Source organism: Bombina bombina, chromosome 1 (genome assembly GCF_027579735.1).
Source record: "Bombina bombina isolate aBomBom1 chromosome 1, aBomBom1.pri, whole genome shotgun sequence".
Classification (NCBI taxonomy): Eukaryota; Metazoa; Chordata; class Amphibia; order Anura; family Bombinatoridae; genus Bombina; species Bombina bombina.
In genome coordinates this window covers 961,236,998-961,249,534 of record NC_069499.1, presented here as the reverse complement: position 1 = coordinate 961,249,534, position 12,537 = coordinate 961,236,998, and the positions used below count along the sequence as shown (strand labels likewise).

Below are 12,537 nucleotides of genomic sequence, written 5' to 3'. Positions count from 1 at the left end.
AATTCATTTAGTTGTTTTCCTTCTTGCCGTTGGACCAATCTTTTGAAATCCCTGAGGATTCCAAGAAGGATACGTCCAAAAAGGAAGAAGAGGAGAGGAAGAAGTGCTATAGGAAGTTACCAAAAACTTTCATTAACTGGTTCCAGGCCTTTGTCATCTACGCCAGTGTCATGGCAGGCAAGTTTCCTGACCAGGGGGCAACGCTCTTCTGTTATTTGGAAGAGGTCGCTGCCGCACAGCTAACGTATGGGGGTATGGCTTGGTGAGCGTATGATGAGCAGTTTTGTCAACGCTTATCTGTTAAGCCAGAGATGCAGTGGGATGATCGGGATATGGGCTTATGGCTCAAGGTTAAGACCCGACTCCGATCATCACAGCCCTTTCGCGCGGGAGCTGGTGCCCTCAAGGAGGACCGTCGGCATCTGTCAAAAAAGGTTTCTGCTTTGCCTTCAATGAGAAGGTGTGTAAATGGGGCTCTTCGTGCAAATTTCGGCATGAGTGTTCGAGGTGTGGGGGATCCCATCTGTTCTCAAAGTGCTTCCAAAAAGGCAAAGCCGGGGGGAGGTTCGGAGTTGCCTGACAAAGGGAATAACTCCGGTGAGGATAAATGGGATGGCGTGTTGGCTCACACGGTATGCTAAGCATGGGGGGGGGGGGGGTGAGAAAAAGGCGTTGCTGTTGTGGCAGGGGTTTGAATTTGGCTTTAAAATCCCTTCTACGGGGGGGGGGTCGTTCAATTCAGGGGTAACTTAAAATCGGCTAGGGAGTGGCAGGAGAAATTGGATAAGGAGGTATCATTGGAGCGCATGGCAGGTCCTTTTGGGGCTCCTCCAATTCCTCAATTGTGCATTTCACCTCTCGGGGTGATCCATAAGAAGGACCTGGGAAAGTTCAGGATGATACATGACCTGTCCTTCCCTAAAGGGGGTTCCGTCAATGACGGTATACAGGAGGAGCTGGCTTCGGTATCGTATACATCATTTGATCTGGCTGTCAAGCTCGTGAAGGAGGCCGGTCCTGTGGCATTGTTGGCCAAGATTGATATCGAGGCAGCCTTTCGGTTGTTACTGGTTCATCCTTCTCATTACCTCCTGGGTTGTTGCTTCAATTGTGCCTATTACGTGGATCTATGCCTCCCCATGGGGTGTTCCATTTCGTGCTCCTTGTTTGAGTGCTTTAGCAGAAATAGTAAGGTTCTTTTGCCACTTTATAGATCATTAGTTAGGCCTCATCTTGAGTATTGTGTGCAGTTCTGGAGGCCATATCATCAGAAGGATATTAACAAACTTGAATCTGTGCAAAGGATGGCTAACAAAATGGTACATGGTCTAAAAATAAAACTTACCAGGATAGGCTCAATGACCTAAATATGTATAGCTTAGAGGAGAGAAGGGAAAGAGGTGATATGATAGCAACTTTCAAGTACATTAAAGGGTTTAGTAAAACTGAGGTTGTGGGTATTTTACATAAAATGGAAAATTCAAGAACAAGGGGTCATGAGCTCAAGCTAAAGGGTAGTAGATTCAGGAGTAATTTGAGGAAGCACTTCTTTACAGAAAGAGTGATTGATTTATGGAATAAACTTCCTCAAGAGGTAGTAGCAACAAACACTGTAAGGGACTTTAAAAATGCATGGGACAAGCATAAGGCTATCCTACGAACTAGATAAGTTTATACTGTTAGGTAAGGTCGGGCAGACTTGCTGGGCCTATGGCTCTTATCTGCCATCAATATCTATGTTTCTATGTTTCCTGGAGTGGGTGGTGAAGGTCCGGTAGGGTTTTTCATCGGTAGTGCACTAACTTGATGATTTTCTGTTTGTGGGCCCGGCCGGATCGGAGGTTTATGGGGGCAGAGGGACTGTTTTTATCTGGTGGCTAGGGAGTTTGGGGTGCCCATTGCCATGGAAAAATCTGAGGGCCCTGTGATGCTCCTTAAATTTTTGGGCATCACTATGGATTCGGACAGGATGGAGTGTAGGTTGCCTCGTGATAAGATTGATGACTTGGTGGGCATGATTCAGCGGTTCCTTGGCCTATCCAAGGTGACATTGAGGGACATTCAATCCCTCCTGTGAAAGTTGAATTTTGCTTGCAGAATCATTCCCATAGGTAGGGTGTTTTCCAGGAGGATGTCGCTGGCTAAGGCCGGTGGCCGTAAGCCTCATCACTTTGTGAGGCTTACAAGGTGTTTAAAAGATGATTTGGTGATATGGTTGCGGTTCCTGAGGGAATTTAATGGGGCGGCTTTGTTCCAGGAGTCCTGAGTGTCTAACTTGGAATTGGACTTGGTAACCGATGCTGCTGGGGGGCATGGGTTCGGGGTCCTATTTTCAGGGACAATGGTGTGCGGCCTGGGTTATGACAGATTTAATTTCTAATCTGGTATTCCTGGAACTGTTCCTCATCATCGTGGTGTTGTTTGTCTGGGAGGGGGAGTTGGGGAACAAATCTATCCTGTTTCACACGGATAATATTGGTGTGGTTGTGGCGGTTAACACCCTTTCGGCTTCTTCTCCCCCTGTTTTGCGGTTGCTGAGATTGTTGGTTCTAAAATGTCTGCGCATGAATGTTTTGGTTAGGGCCAAGCATATTCCTGGCAAGTGTAATCTGATTTCAGACGCTTTATCTCGATTTCAGTGGAGTCGTTTTTGGGAGTTGGCCCCTCAGGCGGACGTGGTGGGGTGATGGTGTCCAGATCAGCTATGGAGGCTTGGGGAGGAGGACTGGCTGGACTAGTGAAGATTTCATTGGCTCCAGGTACTTGGTCTGCCTATGTTGGAGTTTGGTGGGACTGGGAGGACTGGTTGAGGCAGGCTGGGATTAGAGAAGGGGTTGATGATGTTATGGGCTACCTCTTAGAGTGGTTGTGGCATTGGGGTGGAGACTGTCTGCCTTAGCTTTCAGGTTTAGGATGTTGGGCTTCGGGGATGTGACCAAAGCCTTTTGGGTTTGGCAAGTCCTTAAGGGTCTGAAGGGTCTGAAGACGGAGGATCAGAGCATTGATAGTAGGAGACCTATTACCTTTGCATTATTGGTGAGAATTTGGGGAATCCTGCCCAATATTTGTTTTTCCCCCTTTGAGATTTCTTTATTTCACACAGCCTTTGTCCTAGCTTTTTTCGGGGCCTTTCGTATTTCTGAGTTGGGCGCCCGGGGGTCTGCGGGTGGAAGATGTGTTGTGGGGTGTTGTGGGGTGAGTGCAGGGTGGATATGTTCTTGAGACGCAGTAAAACTGACCAGTGCGGGAAGAGGAGGAGTATAGTTTTATTCCGTAGTGGCAGTGAGGTTTGTCCCTGTAGATCTTGACGCAATATGCGGCCCTACATCCTGTGCAGGGGGGCCCGCTGTTAATTCATTCGGATTGGTCCTTCCTGTCGCAATATCAGTTTAGGGCAGTTTTGAAAGGAGCTATAGGAGCTTTTAGGGCTGTCCCCATCAGAGTTTAGGTCCGAATCCTTCTGTATCGGGGCGGCAACTGAGGCCTCTATGCTGGGATTGCGGGAGGATGTGGTTAAACGTATTGGGAGATGGGGGTCCACATGGTATAGGTCGTATGTACGACCTGAGTTGAGGGTAAAAGGGAGAGATTGATCTTGTTAATGGTATTCTTTGTGTTTTGTTTTCTGTTTCCAGATGTGAAGAGCGTTTCTGTGATGGGACACTCATTTTTTTACTGGGCCAGGTCTGAGGCAGGGAGAAAAGTTGACGGCCTTCAGTTGGGGTGCCCAATTGATCAGTGGGAGGTAAAATGGTTGGGGGTCTGGGGGGCTATGGTGGGAGAGTTTGTTGCTGTTTTTCATGGATTACTGTAGACAATTCCCTCCTCCGGAGGTGTTGATAGTGCACTTGGGGGGCAATGACTTGGGATTTCTGTCCCAGTGGGAGCTGGTTAGGAGAATCAAGAGGGACTTGGGGAGAATTAAGGATCTTTACCCGGCCTTGAGAATTATTTGGTCTCAGATTGTGTTTGGAGGGCAGCATGGGACCATGACAGGTTGGAACGGAGTCGGAGGAAAATTAATAAGCTGATAGGATCTTCCGTTAGAAGACTTGGGGGTGCGGTGGCTTACCACCCTGATTTGGAGGAGGTGGGATCTTGGGAGTTTTATTTGAGGGACAGAGTTCACCTTAATCAATTTGGCCAGCAGCTGTTTTTACTGGACATTAAGGAATCTTTGAGAGAATTGTTGGGTTTGGCGGGACTGGGCTGATTTCCTCAGGCCAGTCATTGGCGGGGGTGCTAGTTCTCGGACAGCAAGGAAGGAATATGGCCAAGTGAATTGGGGATTTTGAATAAGTTGCCTCTCCATGGGGTGCAAGTGCAATTGGGTTCTTATAGGGGCAAGGGGTTCCCTATTAAAGTGGAAGTGAGGTTTGTAATGGACTCAACAAGTACGTAGTTGAGTCCAGATGGAGTAACGGCCATGTTGATAATTAATAAAGGAACTAGCACCACTGGGATGGTCCAGTATGGTATTTTAAATGTTGTTAAGGTCAAAGTTATTTAAGAACATTGTGTTTTATGTTTATGTTAAAATGTTGTATTTATTATTAGTACTTAAAAAGGTTTCTTGTTATTTCATAAAGGTGCTGCGGCCAATTTAGTACCAATATGCTGTCACTGGGACTTCTTGACCTTTGTGGGTGGTGGGTTGTAATGTTGGGGGGTGGTATTGTGTTTTTTTTACAGGCAAAAGAGCTGATTTCTTTGGGGCATGCCCCGCAAAAAGACCTTTTAAGGGCTGGTAAGGTAATAGAGCTGTTAACTATTTTAATTTAGATTAGGGTAGGGAATTTTTTTTATTTTGGGGGGCTTTGTTATTTTATTAGGGGGCTAAGAGTAGGTGTAATTAGCTTAAAATTCTTGTAATTTTTTTTTTTTAATTTAGTGGGTTTTTTTTTGTAATTTAGTTTAGTTTATTTAATTGTAGGTACTTGCCGTTAATTGATTTAATTTATTTATTGATAGTGTAGTGTTAGGTTTAATTGTAACTTAGGATAGGATTTATTTTACAGGCAATTTGGTAATTATTTTAACTAGGTAGCTATTAAATAGTAAATAACTATTTAATAGCTATTGTACCTAGTTAAAATAAATACAAATTTGCCTGTAAAATAAATATAAATCCTAAAATAGCTACAATATAATTATTCGTTATATTGTAGCTATATTAGGGTTTATTTTACAGGTAAGTATTTAGCTTTAAATAGGAAGACTTTAGTTAGTAAGATTTAATTTATTTCATTAGATTAAAATTATATTTAACTTAGGTGTTAGGGTTAGACTTAGCTTTAGGGGTTAATACATTTATTAGAGTAGCGGCGAGGTCCGGTTGGCAGATTAGGGGTTAATACTTGAAGTTAGGTGTCGGCGATGCTAGAGAGGGCAGATTTAGGGGTTAATACTATTTATTATAGGGTTTGCGAGGCGGGAGTGAGGCGGTTTAGGGGTTAATACATTTATTAGAGTAGCGGCGAGGTCCGGTTGGCAGATTAGGGGTTAATAAGTGTAAGTAAGGTAGCGTCGATGTTGGGGGGGCAGATTAGGGGTTAATAAATATTATGTAGGTGTCGGCAATGTTAGGGGCAGCAGATTAGGGGTACATAGGGATAATGTAGGTGGCGGCGGTGTGCGTTCGGCAGATTAGGGGTTAAAAAAATGTATTATAGTGGCGGCGATGTGGGGGGACCTCGGTTTAGGGGTACATAGGTAGTTTATGGGTGTTAGTCTACTTTAGAGCACAGTAGTTAAGAGCTTTATAAACCGGCGTTAGCCCAGAAAGCTCTTAACTACTGACTTTTTTCTGCGGCTGGAGTCTTGTCGGTAGAGGGTCTAATGCTCACTTCAGCCAAGACTCTAAATACCGGCGTTAGGAAGATCCCATTGAAAAGATAGGATAACGCAAATGGCGTAAGGGGATCTGCGGTATGGAAAAGTTGCGGCTTGGAAGTGAGCGTTAGACCCTTTCCTGACTGACTCTAAATACCAGCGGGCGGTAAAAAGCAGCGTTAGGACCCCTTAACGCTGCTTTTGACGGCTAACGCAGAACTCTAAATCTAGGCGATTGTGTTTTATGTTTATGTTCAAATGTGGTATTTATTAGTACTTAAAAAGGTTTGTTGTTATTTAATAAAGGTGCTGCGGCCAATTTTGTACCAAGATGCTGTCTCCTGTGTCTCATTTTAGGTATGGTAGGGGTGGTTGTAGGTTGGTGCATGCGGGGGGCCGGAACTTGACGACTTAAAAGGTCATGTCACCCCTGCCATGTAAAAATGTAACCATGGGTGTCCATCCTCAGGCCCAAAGGCAACCATTCAGCACTTCATTGGTTTTAATTTGCTTTCATTACCCAGAGTGTATAGATTATATACATATAAATACAGTGTGTGTGTGTGTGTGTATATATAAAACAATATTAATTGTGAGGGAGGTTGAAGTCTTGGTGAGTTCCCACACTTCTTTTGTAGGACTTGACCCCTGAAATTAGTGCTGTGTTGTGCCGACTCTTAAATAACTCAACAGGCATGAGCACAATGTTATCTATATGTCTCGCATGAACTAGCAGTGTCCTGTTGTGAAAGCAAATAAAAAAGCATGTGATAAGAGGCTGTCAGTAGTGGCTTAGAAACAGGCAGAAATCTAGAGGTTTAAATGTTATAAAGTATATTAATATAACAATGTTGGCTGTGCAAAGCTGTGAAATGGATAGTAAAGGTGTTATCTATCTTTTTAAGCAAAACAATTTTAGTGTTGACTGTCCCTTTAAGATATTACTGACCCTCTAGACTAGAGTCAGGTTCTTTCACTCTATTTTAACATCCTATCCTGCAAGACTTTATCAAAGTTAAGTTCACACAACTTGCACATTGTCGAAAACAACATGCACAAATTAGATTGCATATTTATAAAAAGGAATTCTGCCAATAAAGGGCATGACTTAATAGGAAAGCAAAGCCTAATGCCTGCATTGAGTTTAATAGAAATCGTGATTACTGTGAATAGACATTAACACCCTGCAAATATTTATCATAATGTGCCCTCTTTTGTTTGCAAAACATTTGTAGCGTTTCCTTTTCACCTCTGATTGGATGGAGAGATTTAAGATTTAGCTCAGTTGCTTTTTAGCTTTTGACTGTAATTTTTGCTGCCCACAGAACAGAGCAAAGAAGGTGCCAGCTACCTGTGGCACAAGTACTGAAAGATTGAGAGTTCCTAGGACCTTATAGATCAGAACTGGGTTAAATGCTTTAATAGAGAACTAGTAGGTACTGTTTTTATTGCACAATTTTTGGTGCAATTTGAAATCTTAATTTAATTCAGATCCATACACAGCACACAGGGTTTCAGTTAAAATATGACAAAGTCACGGTTGCCCCTTTAATGCACAAATATACAGACCATGAAATGAACTAAATGACATCAAACTATAATCTGTAGTGCTTAATAGTTTGTTCTCATTTGTTGTTATTTGATTAGTTTCTTAGTGTGTATATATGCGCCAAAAAAGGGAACTATAGCTTTAAAATATTTTATCCGAAAACCTTTTTTTGTGCTGTGTATGGATCTGAATTAAATTAATATTGCTCCAACGATTCAGACATAGAATAAAATTTTAAGCAATTTTCAAATTTACTTGTATTATCAAATGTGCTTCATTCTTTTGGTATCCTTTACTGAGGGAGTTACAACTACTGGGAGATAGCAGAATGATTCTGGTGAGCCAGTGTCAAGAGGCATATATGTGTAGCCACCAATCAGCAGCTAGCTCTCAGTAGAGCGTTACTGCTCCTGAGCCGACTTAGGTATGCTGAAAATAGAAGTAAATTGGAAAGATGTTTAAAATTGCATCATGAAAGTTTCATTTTTATTTTACTGTCCCTTTAAGAGAAGTCAGTATTGAAGATGGTAAAACATAAAACACCACATCAGTACACTTAAGGGCCTGAAACTTTCATTAGCTAGTTTGTATCTCTGTAAATGAGTTTACACCCTGAAGCATCAAAAGGTATAGAGGAGTGGAGAGAAGAGAATAGCTCCAGAGGGAGAGTCTGAGCAGGAACAAAGACATAACATCCTGCTTCTCACAGCGCTCTGCACAATCTGCTCACTGCCCGGCTAAGGACAACAAGAAGACAAATACATAAATACATTCAGTGCTTACCTTGTAAGCACCAAATTCAGTCAAATATAATCTGATGTAGAGCTAGATTACAAGTGGTGCTCTATATTCAGCTAACTTTAGCGCAGTATTATACGTGAAAAGAAAACGCGAACGATCGAGCGTGAACTAATTATGTGCTCCTCAGATTACTTTAAATACCTTTGTTCTTAACATAGAAGAAAATGTTCTTTTTATTTTTAATTATTATGTCTATCTATTTATCTATACACACACACACACAATGGCTTCTATTTATCAAAGTCTGGTGGACCTGATCCGACAGTGCGGATCAGGTCCGCCAGACCTCGCTGAATACGGAGAGCAATACGCTCTCCGTATTCAGCATTGCACCAGCAGCTCACAAGAGCTGCTGGTGCAACGCCGCCCCCTACAGAATCGCGGCAAATCGGCCGCCAGCAGGGGGTGTCAATCAACCCGATCGTACTCGATTGGGTTGAATTGCGGCGATGTCTGTCCGCCTGCTCAGAGCAGGCGGACAGGTAATGGAGCAGCGGTCTTTAGACCGCTGCTTCATAACTGGTGTTTCTGGAGAGCCTGCAGGCTCGCCAGAAACACGGGGCCTCAACCTCTATCCGGAGCTTGATAGATATGCCCCAATATATTTTATATACTGTATATATATATATATATATATATATATATATATATATATATATATATATTCATATAGATATATAGCTACATATATATATATATATATATATATTAAACATATGTATACATACATACATATATAAATGATATATATATAAAATTAAAAAGACTATTTTCATCTAAGTGAAGAACAAAGGTATTTAAAGTATTCTTAACACGCCTTCAGCTTTAGCGCAGTTGTCCTTGTGTATCTTTATGTCAGGGCGCAAGGGAAATCCAGAAAAGGCTTTTGTAGTGTACCCCATAGAGGCCTGAGCTTGCATTGTGACATAATGCATTATTACTATTTTATATCCTTTTAAAGCCAAATCATTTATCTTGAACTGTTTGGGAATGTGAAATTGAGACCAAGTCAACCTGTAATAAGATAAGAGTTAATAAAATATAAATAGAAAGCTGCTAAATGAGCTGTAGTTGCCGATCTCTTTCCATATTCACTAAGATATTTTGTTAGAATAAATTAGACAGTCGTTGAAGAAGTTTGGAACTACTGTGGTGTCCTACAAAACACGTCAGATTGTAGGGTGTGATTCCTTTCCCTTAACAATACCACATTTTTATTTTTATGTATGTAAATAGTCCATTCTTTTCTGTTTTGATAGAATACATTAGACACCCTGGTCAAATTATTTCTAAAAAAACACTCCAGTTTTGCCAGTTGTTTTATCATGTGGCTTTTTTTTTTATTAACGCTCATTCATCTATATGTGTGAATTAGTAGATTTTCAACTCATGATTTAACTAATATTAACTTGTGAATATTTTTAAGACTTTGAAAAGTTTTCTAGAAGAAGCTTTTCAAATCCATTTCTCCATATTCAGATGCTGAGATAGTTTGCTAAGCCTTGTACTTCCCACCACTTAACATGGGTTAAATGAATTCCACAATGTAGGTGATGCTATTAAGTTAAGCGTAAAACACCCCCGTATAAAAATAAATTATGCCTTGGTGTGAAAGAAGGCAGTTGATGAGTTACAAGCAATAAGCATTTATCATTTAACTCAAAAATCAAATCCTCCGCAAAATATTTAATTAAGCACATTTAAAATTATGTAATATATATTCATTATTTATTCTCATACAGGAAAATAGTAAAGAGAAGCGCTCAGCTTGGGATAGATAGTTCTTGTCTATGAAAAGACAAGTGGGCCAAAAGATGTTGCACTTTGCGTGGGTACTATCCCATAGGGCAAGCCATTAAAGGGACATTAAACTGCTGGGTACAACCACAGTACCAGGGGTACTACTCACCATAATATTGTATTTCCGCTTCTGACTGCAGCTCTCTTCAAAGCTATTCTCATAATTTAACTATTTAAAAGTGATGGTTAGTGAAGATCTGCAACTTCACACTGGGCGCTGCCATCTTGGAATTTAAGTATTCTAGTATCCTCACAGATCAGTGATATTGTTGTCTTCCTGAGGAGCCTTATTACGCACTGCAGTTTAGAGTGCACAGCACAGAGCGGGAGCTGTATATTATTCATCAGGGCTTTTTCATAAAAAAAATGAAAGCTATTCCATGCAAGAAATTGCCAAGAAACTAAAGATTGGGTACAACTCCCTTTACAGAACAGCACTCTAACCAGAATAGAAAGAGGAATGGGAGGCATCAATGCACAACTGAGCAAGAGAACAGATACATTAGAGTGTCTAGTTAGAAAAACAGATGCCTCACAGGTCCCCAACTGGCAGCTTCATTAAATAGTACCTGCAAAACACAAGTCTCAATGTCAGCAGTGAAGAGGTGACTCTGGGATGCTGGCCTTCTAGGCAGAGTTGCAAAGAAAAAAACCCATATCTCAGTGTTATCAGTTTGAGGTGTTCAGATCACAAAGAATAACATTAGTGAGATGCAGAACAAATGAAAAAAATGCTGGAGGAGTGATTGACAACATCTGTCAAGCATGGTGGAGGCAATGTGATGGTCTGGGGTGCTTTGGTGGTGGTAAAGTGGGAGACTTTTACAGGGTAAAAGGAACCTTGAAGAAGGAAGGCTATCACTCCATTTTGCAACGCCATTCCATACCCTGTGGATGGTGCTTGATTGGAGCCAATTTCCTTCTACAAAAGGACAATGACCCAAAGCGCAGCTCCAAACCATGCAAGAACTATTTAGTGAAGAAGAAGTCAGCTGGTATTCTGTATTTAATGGAGTGCCAGCACAGTCGCCAGATCTTAAGCCTATTGAGCTGTTGTGGTAGCAGCTTGACCGTATGGTACATAAGTGCCCATCAAGCCAATCCAAGTTGTGGGAGGTACTTCAGGGAGCATGGGGTAAAATCTCTTCAGATTACCTCAGCAAATTGACAACTAGAATGCCAAAGGTCTGCAAGGCTGCACTTGGAGGATTCTTTGACGAAAGTCAAATTTGAAGGACACAATTCTTATTTCACTTAAAATGAATTATTTCTAACCTTGTCAATGACTATATTTCCTTTTCAAACTTATTTCATGTATGTTTTTAGGGAAAATAAGGAAATGTCTAAGGGATCCCAAACTTTTGAATGCCAGAGTATATATATATATATATATATATATATATATATATAATAGAAGTCCACTCTACATGATTACCCTCCTAAGGACATCCGCCTGGGTGCATAAATGCATAGAATATTCCACAAAGAAAATGCACTCTCATGCTGATGAAGGGGAAGTTGTCCCCGAAAACATTTCATTAAATTTAAATCTGTTTTTTCCTAAGACCTGAGAGTGCATTTTATTTGTGGAATATATATATATATACACTGTATACACATAAAAAATGGTAGAAGTTTAAATCTGTAAGGAAACAAAAATGTTTTAACAGATCACTGGTTTGAGGAATTAACTGAACCCACATGTGATGAAAATCAAATTTTAGATGAGATTAAGGAGTCAATTCTATAAAATTCACCAGTCCAGAAATTTGCAATGTATGTTAAATTTGAATTTTACGCTTATACAAATCAGATTACACTGTTATAAGTTCACTGTACCTTAAACTCACTATTATGCATACGTTTTCCTTTCAAAGTTATAATTCTTTTGAGTAGTTTGATAAAAAAAACACGCCAACTTTTAAGTTGCAAGAAAAAACAGTGAGATCTGTAGGGCAGAAATGTTTATAGAATTACGTTGGGATATGAGAGACAATTTCATATACACCCATGGAATGCCTATGTTTAACTTTTTATGAAAATTTCAACAATTACGCATTGTATTTTGTACTTATAAGTATGAATTTTTATGCATTGTTTTGCACATCCAGTGTTCTTAAATTACGTTTTATGTTGTGCATATTTAATACAATTTTTTCTGTGCAATTTACATACAAATATTACATTTTTTATAAAATACGATTTTTGATGAACAATTTCGTTATGATTTTTGATGCACCTGAACAATAAAAAAAAAAGTTCCTGCATATTTTTGTGTGAATGATTCAGTTATACATTCTGTATGATTTTTAAATTACCATTTTATTGAGCACTTTAGTAATGTGTGCTTCTTCTTCCCTATAAAAATGCAGTATACATCCTTTAGCCAGACACCCTATCTTCAGGGTAATTTTTTTTTTTTATAATTCCACCAGGGAAATAGAATCTCACCAGCCCAGAGACCTTTATAGAATCAGTCCCTAAGGATTTGATGATCTCTCCCTTCTGGCAAGGTTATCTACGATTTCCTGCCAGGAGTAGGGTTGCCAGCTTCT

At 40.5% G+C, this 12,537-nt stretch overlaps 1 protein-coding gene across 1 annotated transcript in view; it reads right to left on the bottom strand.

Annotated features, from left to right (window-relative positions):
• The window catches only part of PHACTR3 (phosphatase and actin regulator 3), a 272,870-nt gene that overhangs the window by 24,789 nt on the left and 235,544 nt on the right, over positions 1-12,537 (bottom strand). The gene's annotated exons all lie outside the window — the stretch shown is intronic.